The following is a 20,024-nucleotide window of genomic DNA, read 5'->3' on the forward strand; positions in this document are numbered from 1 at the left end:
GATTCCCAACAATTTTTATAGAGGTAGTTGGCTAATACTTCAAATTATGTGCCCTTAGCCAAACTCCCTGTATAAAAGTCGTTGCGTGAATAACTTAGGATTCTGAAACATGGACATTTGAATAGGGCACATGCTAGTTCCTAAATGAGTTCATGATCCGACTACAGTAGGTCCCATAGTTTTGGAGCTATGAGCCTTTAAAGTTCATTTTTTCATATTTTTGACAGCCTATAACTCCGAAAGGAAGCATTTGTGCACCCAGGTTGGTCTATACTTCTTATTTTATCTTGGTGTCAGAATCACTTCCCAAACATTGTCGGTTTTGTTTTGAAACATCCTGTATATATGAGAGGTAAGATTCTTATGTGTTTTCATTACTTACAAATTATTGTGAAACCAATTCGTATATTTCTTCGGTAGATGTGACAAATGTATGGCCTCATAACATAGGATAGCACCGAGCACCAAAAAATCAATACGTTGTGGGGGCATTTTAGTAAATTTCTAGAATCAATGACACCTTTTTCTCCTCTGTTGCGTCACACACTTCCTAAATTAGTTACTAAGACAATGAGTTTGCAGTGTGCCATCAACTCTCATAAGGCTTCTATTGTCAGTTTACTTAATATAGCCTCACTATGTGCCGTCATATAGTCGAAGTTAAAATTTAATTTTTCTTCGTAATAAGTCAGCATACAGTGATGATATTCATTACCTTTTTCGTTTGTCCGATGCTTAATTTTCGTACGATTTACCAAAATTTCCCGTAAATATTGTAGTTGTGGGAGCCTAGCTGCGCAGTTTAACCCCCAATTTCATTGTTTCTTTGCAGAAATAAAATGCTTGTTAAGAAGGTTTATTTTATTCCTTTCTCCTGCCATGGTGGCAGAGAAAAGTAGATGCCAGTATAGTGTCCTATAATGATTTATATAGAAGAGTACGATGGATCAGTGTACATCTGGTGCCATGGGTCCCGCCTACACGATTTTGATGGGTAGCATCTTATCTGCGTATTTTCTTCCCAGTTTGTGCTTTCTTTTTTCTTTTTTTTATACATGAGAAGGAGGGGAAAAGAAGAAAAAATAGTTTAGGACTGAGTTGGATACACTCCTGGATGCGGAAAGCACACCAGGCTATCCAGCTGTGAAAACTATACTTTCAAACTACTTAACGGAATAGGGAATACTAGTGCTAATAAACTAGGATTTGAATAAAGAAATCGTGACGAAGGAGAAAAAAAAAAGAAAGAAAAATGTCAGCAGTGATTTCAATCTAAGTCAGTTCTCAGGATCTTCGGCCCACTTGATACGTTTTGGGGTGTTTCTTTTAAAACAATAGAAACAACACAAAACAATATCATGGTCAATATAAAAATTCATAAATTTAATTTGTATTACTTCAAATTGTTAATTGAGAAGGGAACTTATTATTAGTTAGATATTTAATAATAATTAGATGAATGAATGAATTAAATTGAACTTTGTTATTAGATTATCAAGTAACTACTACAGAAACACAACGACCTTTTCAATATGGGGAGGTAACCAGACTTGGAAAAAGAAGGAAGAAATCTGAAATTTGCAAACATTTTAGGGTCGTTGTATCTTTACAGCGAATAATGTAACTTTAGCATAAGCCGTTATTTTCGAACTCAGCAAAATTCAATGTACAATCTTCATACACCATATAACTTCAATAATAGGTTGCTGTTGTTAGTTGCTTAATTGAAAACTGAAAATGAAATCCGTGCTAAGTGCCAAAAATGGAAAAGTTCGGTTTAATGTCAAGATGTGGGCTATATGTTGAGTTAAAATCGGGCTATCTAATATTCACTGTGGAAGTAGTCCAAATAATCGGCAGAAGAATCGGGCTATCTAATATTCACTGTGGAAGTAGTCCAAATAATCGGCAGAAGAATCGGGCTATCTAATATTCACTGTGGAAGTAGTCCAAATAATCGGCAGAAGAATCGGGCTATCTAATATTCACTGTGGAAGTAGTCCAAATAATCGGCAGAAGAATCGGGCTATCTAATATTCACTGTGGAAGTAGTCCAAATAATCGGCAGAAGAATCGGGCTATCTAATATTCACTGTGGAAGTAGTCCAAATAATCGGCAGAAGAATCGGGCTATCTAATATTCACTGTGGAAGTAGTCCAAATAATCGGCAGAAGAATCGGGCTATCTAATATTCACTGTGGAAGTAGTCCAAATAATCGGCAGAAGAATCGGGCTATCTAGTACTCACTGTGGAATTAGTCCAAATAATCGGCAGAAGAATGCGCGCGGGGCAGTGTGCCATCAGTTCTAAAGTGAAATCTGGTCTGTTTACTCAACAGTTTTATTTTGGCACTTAGTACGGATTTTATAGTCAGTCTACAATTTAGAAATATAATTTTGAATTATTCACACAAATAAGATCTTTTTTTTTTTTTTTAATGGTAACGTTTATGAAGAAGTGGTTCTACCCATAGTTAATTAATAGGACCAAATTACGTTTTTGTTAGTAGTTGAACATTTTCTTTTACTGAATTTATAACATCGTAATTTCCTCAAAGGCTCCGGAAAGTTGGCCAAACTAAGAATTCACTAAAAGAACCACATTAATCACTTCTGAAAGGGATTACAGAATTTCCTTTTCTATAGAGGGGCAGATAATAGAGTTAGTTAGATCTGCTGATGCTTCAGTGTTATACTATCTTTAGGTTACAATACTCTAACTTTTTCAATAATGTGAGTAACAACTTGAAGTCTACCTTTCGATCAAATTAATGAATGATTGATCTCCAAACGAGAGTGGCAGCGATGGAGGCAAAGCCTGACCGGGCTTTCCAAAGAAAACTCTGAAACATCATAATATTACTACATTCCCGAACGGGCAAATCTGTCCATCACAAGCGCAACACGTCTCAGTTTCTGTAACTTCACTCTCCAGGCTGCTTCAAACATTTGGCCCATGGTCCAACAAAATAACTACTTCATTATTCTCTATGAACGTCCAAATACTTGGTACCGTTATGTACTTCGTGGTTCGGAATAATTTTCAGTCTTTTATTTTACTTTTCCTCTTTCCTTTTCCCAGCTATTCTACGGCGAACATGGTCCATACCCATGCCTGCATCTCTGTCATACTGGAGCTGGGAACGCAATAGGCTCGGATGCAGATACCGTAAAAGATATTTACTGTACTATGTGTAATTAAGTCATGCATTAGATTTGCAACAAATGATAAAACTAAGATTTAGATAATGAATGTATAATATCACTCAACAAACACACATATTACATGCACATTAACCAAGAAAATAAATGTGTTAACAACCCTTTGCTTATTATATCAACGAAGTAGGTGCCTTGACATATGAATTAAACAACTCACGTTAGTCTTCAGCTAGCCAATGGTGCTGTTCTATCACTGTCCTGAGGTGGAGTCCCAGATGCTACTTCCGTAATCAATATTCCAGGCTGGCGTTCGTAAATGCAGTTCTTAGTGTATATGGTAACAGACAAGGTCGTGCTCCAGGGTTCCACTTATCGTGATATTTGTCACAACTAATAATAAATCGATCCGCCCTAGTTATCACATTTAAAGTACTTCACAAGTGAAACTGTTCAGCACTCACATTTAAAATACTGCGCAAATGAAACTGTTCGACATAGATCAACTAATGAGGCGTTTAAGTTTATCCTGTATAGGGATATGCTATACGTTAAAAAAAAAAAAAAGAAATAGTGCTCAGAGATGCGCGCAATTTATGATTGCAGACAGCACGGGCGCTGCCTTCGAGATGGTGCGGGGTGCACTGAAGCATTTCTTAGTTGAATATTGCATATGAATCATTAGGCTGGAGTTTCTCGCTTATGACGTATAGCGTTGAGTTCAAGCTCTTTGGCTGAAGAGACGCGGATGCTTCAAACTGTCCAACCCGCGATAATCTGTAACAACATGTAAATCTAACTGCAAATGTCCCGTTTTCTGAACTCAAGAGAGCAATCACAAAGGGAGTCACTGTTTCCACATTGTATATCCATATATAGCCATGAAATCGGACTGAGACTCACCAACACAAACGAAAAAAAAAAATTCCAAAGCGATGAGGGAAGAGTTTCTAGAATGTTAAGAAATATACGAGGCTTGGCTAATAAAGTTCGAAATTAAGTCTATTTTTTCCAATGTCCTTTTTAAATGCAAAAATGAGCTTTAGATCGGTGATATCCTATAATCTCTGCAAAACCTTACAAATGCTAACACCACTGCAAGTGAGAGTTCTAGTTCGGGTTGCAGAGTCGAAAAGAGGGAGAGTACTCATGCCATTCACCTAGGAATTCTATTAGTAGCTGATACTTTATAAATTGTTTCGACTATATAAGTTGTACTGTCAGCAGGAACAAGGTTATAATAAACGAACGAAAAGTCATCCATCCCCCACCCCCAGCAAACAAAAATCATATGCATGTTAAAATTTGTACAGTCAAAGGACTTTTGTAACACTCAATTAAGCCTATGGGCATGACAATCAAAAAAAAAAAAAAAAAAATAGACTTCTGTATATCTTTGTTTAACAAGAGGCTGCTGCTTCCTACCCCACCAACCATAACCGAAGCTCCATCGTATGTTTGAGCAACAAGTTTTCCGTATTGAAAACTAGACTGTCAAACACAATTTGGGACAGTCAAACTATGGTATGATAAAGACGATTGCACAGTTCTTTTTCAACACATCAAACTGCAACAAAGTGCAAATTCAGCTAGTAGGCTAGAGGCTAGAGCTGGAAATTTGCTGAATCAAAAGTATTCTATACTAAATTAAAAACAAAATATTTTCAACTTAATTAGCATAAATCCTAATTAATAATAAATATACAAATTAGAAGGAGCGTCGGGAAACATCTTTACTTCTCTCTAATTATCATTACTACGAAATTGTATACTGTTAAAACAATGATATAACTTTATGAATACGGAAATTATAGCCAAGTTTCCATACTTGGATTAGGAAGCAAACGAAACAGTTCAGTTGAATCACTGCCAGCTCGATCCTCTATAGCGAGAGGAGAGCGAGTAGGATAAACATGCTGATGATATTCTAGATTCTCCTTATTTAGATAGGGAACTTTCCTGTTTTTTCCTGTTCCACTCAGCCGAACGGTAACATAAGGGCCATTCCGAACGTCCAAATACGAGCGCGCAGGATGCTTCTGGCTGGCACGCTGAAAGGTGCTTCTGGAGTGAATGACCGCTATCGGGGTTCGCGTTACCTCTGAAATCTACGGTATCAACAACAGTATGTTTCTATTTGGCGCTTGCAGTGTAAATGCGGCATAGACCGTCCGAACTTAAAAATAAATAAATAAAATAAAATAAAGAAAAGGAAAATATGTAAATATCTTCCCATGTTGATGATGAAATTTAGACATATGGAAACAACTTTCGTATTTTTACCGTTACCGCCGGTATCAGCGGTAATATGCACTACACGCCCCTGCTCTTCTCAATTCATCATTCAACCTTCTGTATTTTTTGACGTCCGTGTTTTTCGCCACTCTGCGTTCCTCTATCGGGTAGCATTCATAAGTCCTAAACGGCATAAGACCTAAAAGTATAGACACTAGACCTAAATTTTAGGTCTTGTGCCGCGAAATGATTTTTAGGTCTTATGCCATTTAGAACTAGTGCCGCGAAATGATTTTTAGGGCTTGTGCCGTTTAGGTCTTATGCCGTTTAGAACTTGTGCCTTTTCCATTCACCTGCTTTAGTTCTGAAATTTGCCACCACCACATGAAATTCCGACCATGCAGTAACTAATTGGCAATAATGTTACGACCGTAGCTAATTCCAACGGTAACAGCTATACTTGTACTACTAAAATTATTATTGTCGTTATCTGTTCTGCAATTATATATGAATTATATTTTACAACCTATTTCATTCTAAGAATTAATTATATAATTGGTTAAGGAATTCGTTTCTTTCGAATGGAGATACGAAAATCCCATAACAAATTTCTAAAAAAGAATTTAATAAAAATGTTTAAACAGCATATTTTACCAGACTTTTCTGAAACCAAGCAAGCATTCAGAATTGCAATATAATATATTGCAATATTGCTGTGGAGTGTATTTGATTAAGAGTAGAACAAAAGCCCACCAAAGTTTGCTTTATTAGGGCAAAAGTTCACTAGATATTTCACAAGTGAACATTAAATACCGACTATATACATTAAGAACGCAGACAGTTACTATATTTCACAGTGTGTTTTGATAGAGTTGATATGTATAAGAAAAAAAAACGCTAAATTACTAATGTAATACGTAACACAATACGTTTGAAGAAACCAATATATAGTCATTTAGGAATGTCGCCTGCAAACTTTTCCAGGGGAGCAGGCTTTTTCATATTAAAAGCAAACCAAAAGTATATTTCCAAATTACGAAAGCTTCAATAAGACAATAAATATATACATATTACACACGTACATAAATGCATATATTATTATTATTGTTATGTTTTCAGTTACCTTTTTGAAACTTGGGTCTTGACAGTGCATAAATTTAAAACTACAGCTTGTGGGAAGTGTACAAATAAGAAATCGGAAACTGTTCATGAAAATCGATTTATTTCACTGTCTTCATCTTCTGTACTCTTATATAAAAGAGTTCAGATACGTGACTTTTTGGGCATACTACTACAAGTAGAGTCGTTAAGTTTTAATTTTAGAAAATCATCTTCTTACGAAAGCAGGATATAAGAAAGAATTTTTGGAAGTACTTATCGTAAAAACGGTGGGTTAAGGGTTTTTTAAAGAGTAGCGTATCTTGCAAATCTCTGAAGCTAGTAAAATGAAACTTGGCATATAAATTTTCCACTGTAAAACAAACAAACAAACCTGAAAATTCAACACATAAAAGGGAAAGAACAAAGGGTGCACTTTATTTAATGTTCGAATTCCCCATTACTTATTCAGAAAATATTTATAAAGTAAAGAAGGATTTGCTTTTTTTTAAGCTGGATGCGTGAAACTCGGTATTTCAATTTTTAACTAAAAGTAATAAAACATATCTTTCAGCGTCTTGAAAATTACATTTCTAAGAGGGAAGGAGGGTCAGCTTCTATAATATTAAAATTTCCCACTGCTTATGAGATTTGGGCACAAAACACTTACTTTAGGTCTGAGTTCGTCCAGCTAAACGAATAAATACACAATGGATGATTCTTTTAATTGACGTAGTTTATTATTATTATTATTATTATTTTTTAGAAAATGTTTCTTTCACATTCTGTTATAAACATTGTTAATTTGCTGTAATTATTAAACACAGACTAACCCTCATTTGGGGGACCAAGAGTTTGTGTTGAGTGTTAAGCCTTCATTTGCCGTCCGTGACATAACCTTTGATTTTAATTTCACGTACAATCAAGGCTCAGGTCTCAAAAATATAGCATATCTGAAATATACTATTATTATTATTAATAATAGTAAACGGTAACAGCTATGTTAGTAATACTAAAACTATTGTTAATAATGGCAATGAGTAAAGAGTAGTTAATTACGAGTATGACAACTATTTGCTAGGAAATTAAAAATGAAATGAAATCTGAGTTTTACGTCCCACGATTATGCCGCCTAGGCTAAACGAGACGGCGATGATGAGAAATGAATGAAATGATGGAATTAAGAAAATGGGAGAAAACGGGAAGACCCCGAGGAAACCCACGCACACAATGTTTGTCCACCACAAAACTTACTTGGCGGGGTCTGGGATCGAACGCGGGACCCCATGCACCAGAGGTGAACGCTCTACCATTGCTACGGAAAGAGTTGAATATGATAAATATATGTGTAAAAATAATTTACTTCAAATCAACACAAAGAAAGCAAAATTTATGACGTATATAACTAAAACACAACATTATATTACTAATACGTGGTCAGTGGTGTGGAAATAGAAAAAAAAAAAATTGACATTATGAAAGATCTGGGAATCACATTTGATAGGTAGTTAATATTTTGTCACGACTCAAATGCTATCATGCAAACGCAAGAAAGAATAATAGACTTCGTTTATTTATTTATTTATTTATTTATTTATTTATTTATTTATTTATTTATTTACTTACTTTTTCTTCAGAACTATAGAATATATATTTATACAAATTACTTGTAAGAACTAAGAATCTAGTTCTGTAATATGAAACAGTATATCTAAAACTTTGACTAACAGATTGACAGTATTCTTGGCACGGACGCGATGGGAGCGCCACAAGAGATTTTTAGGTCTAGTGCCGTTTAGGACTTGTGCCGCGAAATGATTTTTAGGTCTTGTGCCGTTTAGGACTACTGAAGTGTCCCCCTCCATCTTCTTAAGCATCGTTTCAGTAATCCATTGTTTTCTCGGTGCTCTTTCCATCTTGATACTGCCATCGTTATTGTGGAGTGTATCAAGTAGAATCTGTTTAATTTTTTCCCAGCTATTTTCTGCATTGCCGATCATATTGTCCATTGCACAGAATTTTTCTTCAATCTCTTCTTTCGTATCTGTCGATATTTCTTAGTCGCTCTAAGTTCCATTTTCAGGCCGGCAAAGATATCCCCATTTCTTACGTGAGAATTTCGGCAAAATATTAAATTGTCCTGTCTCTGGAACGCCTGAAGATATTTCTGTTGCTTTTTGTTTTAATTTAATGATAATAATTTACTTATTCAAATGACATCCTCAGTTTGGAAATATTTGTGCAAGTTCTCGTTCTGTAACCTGATTTTTTTTTTAATTAAAAAAAAATAAATAAAATTCCATTTTTTTCTTCATTGTTTACCAGTATCATATAGTACTATATGTCCTGAAAAGGAGAACTTCCATTTTTGAATTCAACAGAATTTATAAACAGTTGACGATTTGACCATACATTAAACCAGATTCTGTTACCACATTCTTGCATAGTAGTTTCATGAAATCAAAATATAATCTAATCTTATTTGATATGCCATTTTAATTCTGCATGAAGATTAGTAACAGACACAGCTTTCAAACATATTGAAGCTCCCAAAATATATGTGCATGTTCCAAATCTACTTAAACCAAGGCGCAAAATTTTCAGTCTCCAGATCGCCATTGGCAACTAGAAATTTTGAGCTGGCGACCAGCGTTCAGTAAGAATTGTTTCTGCCTAAACTCACAGGGCTGCGCAGTTTGTGTTTTCCACCCTCAATCGGAAACTTCGTTACGAGATTCCCAAATTTGCTTCCAATTGTCACATTTTGTACAATTTTACCTGTGAGTACTGCTTCATGTGAGAGAAGCTTCAGTAGTCTCAACAGAGTTAAGACTGCCTACGGAAATACACTGAAGACTGACACACTAGATGATTTGCTGACAATTTCCATTAATGGCCCTTCAATTAAGAACTTTGATCCGAAAATTGCAATTGGCAACTGGTACGTCAGTGCAGAGAGAGAGCCTTACACAAACGTGAAGTCTTCAAATAAGATATTTTTTTAACATGTATATGATTTGTTCAATTCAAAATGAAATATAAACTAATTATTTGCTGTGTAAAACTATATATTTTCATTAAAATTCAACACGTGTTACAGTTTCGCCAAAGAGTTAGTTGGCGGAACTGTAACACGTGTTGAATTTTAATGAAAATATAGTTTTGCTCAGCAAATAATTAGTTTATATTTAATTATAACTATGCAAAACTTCTACTTATGGAAAATTCAAAATTGATTATCCTGAGTCTAATTGTCTGGTTTGGAAATTTTATGCCTTGATGTAATCTCTTTCTTTGTCGAACCAAAAGCCATCGAAGGACGGGGGGAGATCTCTCAATATTTGTACGTGAGAGATGCTGTCGACCATCATTTTTGGATTGGCGAGTGCGTCTGACTTTGAAATTTTGTGCCCTGGCTTAAACTGAAATTAATTAAAATGAACTAAAAATGTATTTAACTGCATCAGTATCTTCCTTTGATATTGAATGATGCCTTTCTGTTGAACCAATAGGAACTCGAGTACCCACAATCCTTAAAACATCGCAAATTAAAAGTGAATACTGGTGGGGAGTGTTACTGTCTTGCAGGTGCAATCTATATCCAGCAGCCAGTCTATATGATAGTATAAAGTTCATAAGTGATTCTATCTAAAACCTCTACATGCCATCGGTCACAGTCATACATACAGGCCACAAACATCCTTCTTTGTAGAATGTGAATCTGAATATTCGCCTGTCGTTTCTGAGATCTTAGTTGAACAAATAAAATTTATTCTTCCTTGCTCTATAAAGTTCATGTAATTTAAGTTCGCCCATCACTGTATGTCCAGACATGTGACTTCTGAATTCCTTTCACGGGGCTCGTTTGGTTGGACTACTCTTCGGTGTTCTGCTGGCAGAATTCTTCTATTTTTTCTTTGCGCAACAAGATGAGGACTGTTGATGTGAATGACTTGATGTGTTGGACCACAAATTTGGTGAACTGCTCTCTTTGTTTGCCTGTTAAAACTGAACTATGCTGTGAATTCATATGTCCTCTTTATATGCTAGGCCAAACATGTACAATTATCTGGATGATTCCAGAGTGTTCTAGAAAGTTACGTTCATTCTGGGATAATCTGGATAGTTTCAAATTATTTTAGAAGTTTCTGGAATATTCTGGGTAGTTCCAGAATGTTCTAGGAGGTTCTGTTACATTCACGAATTACCGTGATAGTTCGTCATGATGGTTTTGTTACTTTCATGAATAACCATGGTGGAATGTTTCAGAAGGTTTTATTACATTGTGAAATAATCTGAATGGTTCCACATTGAACCAGAAGACCTTTCATGATTTGGAAGGTTCTATGTAAAGAAAATCCAGAAGAATAAAAGCATATGATCAGTTCCAACTTCATTTAATTTATCGTTTTTATTCAATCACATTCAGCACATTGCTCCGAAAGTGAATGTTTTCCACAACCATTATGAAAAGTTACAGAACCAAAGTGACGTATTTCCTTTTTTAGGATATGTAGTATCGTTACACTGTGAAATTTTCAGGAATTTTGAAGTTGGTGTTTTTAAGACCAAAATAAAATAAAATGAAAAGTGCTGTATGGTGCTGATCAACAGTGAAGAATCCAAAATCGTTGTTTTATTTATTTATTTATTTTTATTTACAAAAAAATATCGAAGCTAGAACATGAAAGCGAACACATATTTCCAAACGGAGGATATTATTTGGATAAGTAAATTATTTATCTTTCAAATAAAAAAAAAAAAACAAATAAATAAATAAATAAATAAAAACAAAAATGTCTTAAAACGTTCCAGAGATGGAGTGTTTTAATACAGTGGAGTCTTTAATTTGAAGTCCAAGGGGACACAAAAAAATTCGAATTAACCAAAAACACTCATTTTTAAGTAAAATCGAGGAAACAAAATAACTGTACTGTATATGATAAACTAATTAACACACAATGCACCTTACATTTAAAGCACTACATTTTCTGCGTGATCCAATATTACCGCACACAAACAAACTTGTATTTACTGTACTCACATAAATTAAACTAAACGTATAATGGAAAACACATTTTTATATACCGTGGTACCACATACACAAGTAACAACCTTAATTATCTGTTATTCTCTCATTTAAAAAAGTTTGTGATTTTCGTTTGCTTCCTTTTGTTTGTTTTCATGCGATCAACAAAATCTTCAATTTCATTAATTGTGACAAACATGTCGTTAGTTCATTTGGTTGAAGTTCAATAAATCGTCTTATTTTTCAACGATTTCGAAAGCTTCCAATTTCGATTTCGATGACGAAGGCACACGTTAGTTCATAACTTCATCGCCGATCTCTTCATCTTCTTTATCATCATCAGATGAATCGTACTGTTGTGCCACTTCTTGCACAATCTCTTCTGTCAAGCCCCTCTACATACAGTCACTTCACGGTTGACATCTACATACTCGTTGTGACTGACTCGCCACTGTTATAAAAGCACAGCATCAGATTCTTCTGCAAAGACTTAAGCATTGGATTCTTAGTTGTAAAACCCAGCTTTCCGAAAACAATTCGCACCGCCTCCATGCTTTGTCCAGCATACGACTTAACATGCAACAAATTAATGTTAGTTTTCTCTGTAACATTCTGTAAAATCTTGAGAACAACTTAAACCATTTATACACAAACTCATCTACGTCAGGAAATTCACCTCCTTTTATGCATTTCGTGTATCCTCCACTTTGTAGACTCCAGTTTTCGAGATTTTTTCTTTATTTTTAACAGAAGTTGACAATATATTCGGCTGTATTCCATACATTTTAGCAATGTCACTTTTCTTCATTACACCAGTTTCCATTTCCTGTAGAATTTCTACTTTTTTTTCTCTAACGTTAAAGAAGTATACGCGTCGCGCTTCAACATTATGCATAATGCACGCCAATCTGCTTACCTTTTTGTCACTGCTTTTAGCTCAGTTAAAAAGAATTGCAAATGTCTCGTTCTTACAAGTCATTTGGTAGTGGAGAACAGAGTTCAAAGTCATTCACACTTCTGCAGGTGGCATTGACACTTCCAAGTTACTGAGGAGGAGGAGGAGAGATGCATACCAACCACCTTCTGCCGGATTCTCTGTAGCGGGAGGGAATCCAGCGGAGGTGGTATCAACAAAAAAAGCTTTTTCTTTCCCACTGTAGCCTCTGGATAAAATAAGATAAACATAAACCAGTTGAAATTGCATTATTCTGTTTGTTATCTGTTAAAGAATGCAAATTTTTCCACAGTAAATACTTCGAATTATCCAAACAGGAGGTTCAAAAGTTCGATTTACCCCGACTTTTACCATTGTTTTTAATACAGTTTTCAAGAGGAATAAACTTCTGTTCGAATTATCCAAGTTCGAATTAAAAAGAGTCCCTGTAATTTGTGGAAAATCGCACGTGAAAAATGGCGCTCGATGCTCCATTTCCGGTGTCTTGTATGTGGCACCAGGTTTTTCTTTCTAGAAAAAAACAAACAAACCACAAAAAAAGCAGGTTTCTTCTTTCTGAATTTCAACATATGTTGAATTCAATAACATCTGACGCTACGAAGATAACCCCCTTGCTGAATTGATATGGATCATGTTTATATCAAACTTTTTTTTTTTTTTTTTAGGCGTATACTACAATTATTCTAGTCATTGCCTACTTCAAATTAAATTTTGCGGTTCTATGACAGACAATCTTCTTTCCTTTACAGAGCTGTAGACTTTCGTTAATCACTTCTACTTCGTATATTGGCATTCCTTTAAAATTCAGAATTGTATGCCTTAATTCAAGATGCACCAATATTACTGTGCTTACATGGTTATTGTTTAGTTTCATTTAGGAAGGACGCAAAATAAATAAATAAATAAATAAATAAGATAAGGCTCACTTCTAATTACTAGATATATACGATAAAACAGGAATGCTCCTCTATCCTTCCCACCCTTCTCTTCATCCTTTTTAAAAGCTAATTTTGTATCTTTTTAAAAGTGAACCAAGAAGTGACATCTTCCGTGAAAGGTTATTATGTTTCAAGTGTTCATGATTTTAAATCAGCAATTAATAATTATTGCTGTTTCTACTGCTTTCGGATAGAAGTTCAAAACCGCAAGTATTGGGTTTCCAAACTGTGCTAAGCATAAGTATGGAAAGTCTTTTAGAAGACTTTGGTCTTTCATCCGTCTGTCCACAATTATCAGATCAGAAACGGTAATAACAGAGATAGAGAGAGAAACGGTTTCTTGGTATGGATTTTGTATTCCAGAACAGACTCGATCTCCGTCCTTATCACTCTATTGAAACGGAAAGTTGTTGAAATCTTCTACTTCCAGTTGCAGTATTGATTCCCGTAGAACAAAAACGGTCTAGAAACTAAGATTTCAAAAAAAAAAAAAAAAAAAAAAAGTTTAGCATGTCAGAAATTGGATAGAACCGTGTTCTCAAGATCTCCTGCCTTTCCAACTTACGATTTTTGTAGTATGTCGAGCCCAACCAATGTCACTAGCTACTTTGAAGAACTTCATCATTATGTGTACGACGTACCATATGAACTGCACTTAAAGCTGTGAACAGTGTTATGCATCATCTGACAGTTGTGTTTATGGATGATGAACTCGTATTGAATAGTGATAATTGCGTTGTCGGCATGAACTGTCATATATAGTGCAAACAATTGTGGTGGATCCGAGTGGTAGTTGACAATATAACTATTTAGGAATAAACTTGCGTCCACTATACAGCCTATTCCGTTCAAGTCTTTGTATTTTCAATTAATTACTGAGAATGGAGTACTATGAATTGTGAAATAACTGTAACACCAAATGAAAAACCATATTTTAAGTAAGTTTTCCTTTCTTCTTTTTTCTTCATGATTTGAAGTTTATTTATTTATTTATTTATTTATTTATTTATTTATTTATTTATAATAGGTTTCAGATACAGCACTAGGCCATTTTACACAAACATTTTAACTACATGTCACATAACAATAGAATAACAATTTGAGCTCAAAATGGTACAGTACAATGGCAACATTACAAAGATAGCTTAGTTATAGAGAATCTGAAAGTTTACTTGTTAGAAAAAAACGTCTACAGTTTCTGTTAACTGATTATGTATACTAACAATTCAGTTTAGAAGGGACCTTTGGATAATATTTACCCTCGCAGCTCGAGTATAAAAGATATGACTAGACCGTGTTGCTGTAATGGGTACGCGAAAATTGATCTGATTTAATAACTGTTCACATGATATATGACCATTTACAATTTTATGCAAAAATATTAGGTCAGAAGTTTTTTCTCACTAGGGAAGGTTTGATATTGAGGAATTTTAAGACGTCATTTTTTGGAAGTGTTCGGAGGTGAGGTACTCGGTAGGATACAATGGTTAAAAAAATAATTAATTACAGGATTTAATTTTTAAAAAATAAAAAATGAGTATGGCAAGCTATAGACCAGATAGGAATACAGTATTCAAAAGTGGGAGCAACATATGACAAACTTAAGAAATTTTCTCAGTACTCATTACTACGGTCGCATAAATAAAAATGGCTACAACGCGCGCAGGTAATTGTGTGGTATGCTGTGACAAAAATCTCTGATTTCAACGCAGCAAAATTTCTGACGAGTGTATGGAGGAATTGCTTTTGGTTTTGGTTTGATTTTAGTTTAGCGTCCATTTCAGCAGTGAGGCCATATGAGATGTGGATCTACAGAATGTGGGATCTGAACCACTGAGCTGTCCCCGGGAATCAAACCCGCGTCTCTCACACCCAAGGCGCATTCGCTAAACGCTTAGCCACGAGGGATCTCACGGAGGAGTTGTATATCATGTGATTAATTAATTTGTGGTTCAGTAAGTTTCTAACAACCAGTAGTGTCCTAAAACAATCTGGTGGAGGTCGGCGTCATGTGTCAGATAAAAGGGTGGAAAAATTCGACCAGGATTTCAGAGAACTCCGAGTAAATCATTCGCCAGGCATCTAGGCAGTTCAATGTGCCTTCAACAACTGTGCATGGAGTTGTGTACAAGTGGCTCTGTTTGTGTCCGAACAACTGAAGCTAGATGGCAAGCCGCGTCGCAATGAATTTTGTATGGAAATGCTGCAGCGTATCAACATGAATCTCTGCTTCCTTAACAACGTCCTGTTTTTAGAAGAAGCAACGTTTCACTTGTCGGGGATTATTAATTGGCATAACGTAAGGATCCGGAAATTTGAAAACAATATGTGTACAGAAAACATGTTTACGAGATCCCAAAATTGAATGTTAGGTGTAGTCTAATGAAGGACAGGATCAGCAGTCCGGTTTTCCTTTCTTTTTTTCTTTTCTTTCTTTCCTTTTCTTTTCTTTTTCTTTTTTAAAGGGAGATACAGTAACAGGAGGCCCTTGTGTACTTGGAATGTTGGAGCAGTTCATGTTCCCTTACGTAGTTGCTCCAAACGAAACATCGTCATCTTTCAACATGAGGTATCACCCACACTGGAGTCTGGATATTCGAAAGGCCGTCATTTCAACATTTCCTAATTGCTGGATTGGACGCGATGGACTGATATGGTGGCCGCTATACTTACCGGACCTCACTGTGCGGGATTTCTTCCTCTGGGGCTACCTCAAGGACCGCGTGTTTGCAGCTTCAGTGAATAACATCCCAGGATAACGAACGAAGATCCGTGCTACGATTGCAATAGTAACAGGAGACATGTTGGAAAGAACATGTCACATGTTGAATACAGACTGGATATTTTCGGTGCTACCAACAGGCTTATATAAAGGTCTTTTTAAGTGTGAGAAAAAAAAGCTTTCCTTGATTACTCGTAAATTTCATTGCCCTGTCATTCCTACTTCCTTTTCAATGCTTAACTGAAATTAGGGAGACTTGAACTTCGACTGGACAAATCCAGCTTCATTCCATGCATTTCTGTGAAAACCACACATTTTTTTCTATCAATATTTCGAGACTTTCTGCATTTTCAAAGTTATGGATAATGGAAATATTAGGTACTAAATAACCCATTCAGACTTCGACCGTAACATTCAAGACCAGGAAAATGTTTTACATAACACTTGATTTTGTTCTAACGCGATTTCTGTTCGATTATGTATTTACTAATAGGCAATAGCTTCTGAAAATAACCTAATTTTGATTGTTAATGAGCCTAAATTTTTGTAAAGCAATTCCACTTAAGCTCACTGAAAATAGACCTCGAATCAACATGGGTTTCACGTAGCGCGGAACTATGCCAGAGATTCCTGTATAACACTCAATATGGCTGACAGTGACAAACGACCGAAATTCCGTCTGCTACCGTTTTCTTTCTCACACATCTTTGTGTAGTCAGATGACAATCTATTTAATCTTGGCAGATTTTTTTTTTTCTCTCAGCGCTGGAGATCAGAATTCTATTCCCGATGGAAGTCCATGTGGTTCGGATTTCACGTCACGTTCGCGTCTCATATAGCTTTGGTGCTGAAAGGAACACTAAACTTCAATTCAATCAATTAAATGTGTATATTTGAATCTTTCAGTTTGATTTTGTTCGAAACTATATCATGTAAATAGTTTTATTATTATTATTATTATTATTATTATTATTATTATTATTATTATTATTATTATTATTATTTTGAATTTGATTAAAGGGTTTGCTTAACATAAAGATGTCGGTGCACTGGCATTTAATATCCTTGAGAGGAATAATACCTGCCTACTTACGTTTCACAATATGTGATAGATGCGTGTACTATAAATATCACAGTTTGTGCAGGGTATAGATTTGATTCTTAATTCGAAACTTCAAATGGCAAAAATCGTAATATATTTTTCCGGATCAATACCAGCTTTAGTGGTGATAATACAAGCGAAAATAAGAAAGAAAAAATGAGCATAGGTCTGAATCTTGTATTCGGTTGTTAGTGGTATTGGAGAGCCATATCAGATATGATCGGAAGAAATAATGCCTCACAATTATTGAAATACCTCAAGGGGAGAGAAAGAAACCTGTTAAAAAAGGACGTATCTTGCTAATGTATCAATGAACGTACTACAAGATACCTCTTGGAACAACATATTTACACAATGTTGTAATGTATGCGCGTATGTAAATGAAATCTTTAAGTTTTACGTCCCACGCTTATGCCGGCTAGGTTAAAGGAGACGGTGATGATGAAAAATCAATGAAATGATGGAATGAAGAAACTGGGAGAAAACGGGAAAACTCCGAGGAAACTCACGCTCACGTGTTTGTCCACCACAAAGCTCGCTTGATGCGACTGGGATCGAACCAAGGACATCATGCACCAGAGATGAACGCTCTACCACTGAGCCACCGCGGCCTCCATATGCATGTATGTGCCCTACGTTTTGTAATATATATATTGTAAAACTTTGTCCCATATAGGTATAGGTAGAGCCAGTGCTTAAAGTGATATCAGATGAGGTAACGGTATGGAGCAATTATAATCCCTTAGAGCAGTAATTTAGACAGAACCCTAAAGAGCATCTCTACTCCTGACATTTTTGCATCATTTTTGATGTGAAGAATCTATAGAGAGAGAGAGAGAGAGAGTGAGTACTAATATAGTAAATGTTTTACTCCTCACTATCATCAGCCGAACAGAAGTAAGTAAGTATGAGATGATTTTATTTTTCTAAGATTTTGTTTGAGTATATCAGTGATCTAAATGAGGAAGAACATGAATGATACGTATATTTGAACATCGCATTTATAAAGGTAACCAAGAAAGTTCTGTCGCTTTTTTGTGGAGGTCTTTGTTTAATTGGACCTCACACCGTGAGTTGAATGCCAATGGAGATAAGGCGAAGGCCAGTTTTTGGTGTGGGCATATCCAACATACTATCTGGTTGTGGCAGTGCAGTTACACAGTGAACTTGCGTAAGGACACAGTGAACATGGGTCCTCCACAGAGCGTCATAAGGGCGGGTATGCTGTACGAGTTCAAACTGAGGTCAAACGCCGCTGCAGCGGGATGGAAGATATGCCAGGCCTTTGGTAGGAGTATCGTGACTAGTGGACAGTGCAGCTGTGGTTTAAGAAGTTTAAGGACGGTGATGAAACACCCGAAGACGCACTACGTGCAGGAACACCAGCAGATGTACAAAATGAAGATCTTTAGATAGCAATTGATGCGAACAGTGGCCAGACATGTGAGGAACTGAGACTACAATTCAGTATGAGTCGACAAACCATTCGACAGCACTTCCATCAACTTGGAAAGCACTACAAGTTGGGTCGAGGGTCCCACATGACTTAACTTCGGGCCAGAAGACAACACTAGCAGACACCTGTGTTTCTTTGCTGTCTCCCCTGAGGAAGGAGCCATTTGTAGACAGGGTGTTGACATGTGATGAGAAGTGGGTGCTGTATGAAGCTCCACGGCACCGTCATCATTGATTAGCATCCCATGAACCAGTTCCAAAACAGCCAAAACCAGCACTGCACCAGAGGAAAGTCCTGCTGTGTGTTTGGTGGACTGTTCGCGGCATCGTCCAAGGTGAACTTCTACCAGCTGGTCAGAATACCACTGCATTTGTGTACTCTCAGCAGTTGAACCATGTTCAAGAAAAACTCAAAACCCTGGAACCAGCACTTCTGAATCACAAAGGGATCAACCTTTTACAAGACAATGCTAAGCCCCACGTGGCTACGATGACCCAGAGCACCATTCTACGCCCTGGATTATTGCATCCGCCATACTCCCCGGACACTGCACTGTCCGATTATCCCCTGTTCCATTCCTTGGATAATCACCTTAGAGGACGCCAGTTGAAATCCCTAGTAGAGATGCTAAATGCACTTGATATCTTCTTCGCTTCACGGCCCATCAATTTCCACCGCGATGAAATCCATTGCTTTCCAGAATGTTGGCAGAAAGTCGTCGATGTCGATGGGGACTATTTTTGGCCTTATGTAACATATCGATATTCGTGAAAAAGTGTTGGTTGAAAAAGCGACAGAAATTTATACAATAGCATAGTGATCCAACGTGGCCTCTAAGGCTTTGTTGTCACTCTTGTCTCGTCTCTTGTATCTATTTATTTAATGATTCTTTCCAATCTCATTTTCATTTTGAAAAGCTTCTTCTGGCCTCGTCTCGTCTCGTGGTCAACACTAATTTTCTTATAGTTGTAAACACAAAAGTCCAGACAATGTAAAAAAAATAATTTTGAATAAAAAAAAGTCCCGTCATTGTCAGGGGTGGATCCAGGTTAAACATTTTAGGCGGGCGGTACGTTAGGTAATTTTTTGAAGGGGGGTGGGGGTGGAATTGCTCAAACAAATGTTGAAAAAAATCAGGAGCACAAAGTCTGCTATTGAATAAAATGATAGGGAACTGTTATTTCTTCCGAAGCAGAAGCAACGAAATCTTTGATAGTATAAACATATTTGTTGACAACACTAACGCCATATTTATTTCTATGTGTAAAATGTGTTTTCTTTCCCTAGATACAAATTACAATTTTAATCACTTATTTCTACCGGTATGCT

General features: G+C 36.1%; 1 protein-coding gene across 4 annotated transcripts in view; it reads left to right on the plus strand.

Moving 5' to 3' along the window:
• The window catches only part of LOC145690397 (uncharacterized), a 145,251-nt gene that overhangs the window by 3,119 nt on the left and 122,108 nt on the right, over positions 1-20,024 (plus strand). The gene's annotated exons all lie outside the window — the stretch shown is intronic.

Source organism: Thermobia domestica, chromosome 7, assembly GCF_964235325.1.
Source record: "Thermobia domestica chromosome 7, izTheDome1.hap1.1, whole genome shotgun sequence".
NCBI classification, from domain to species: Eukaryota; Metazoa; Arthropoda; class Insecta; order Zygentoma; family Lepismatidae; genus Thermobia; species Thermobia domestica.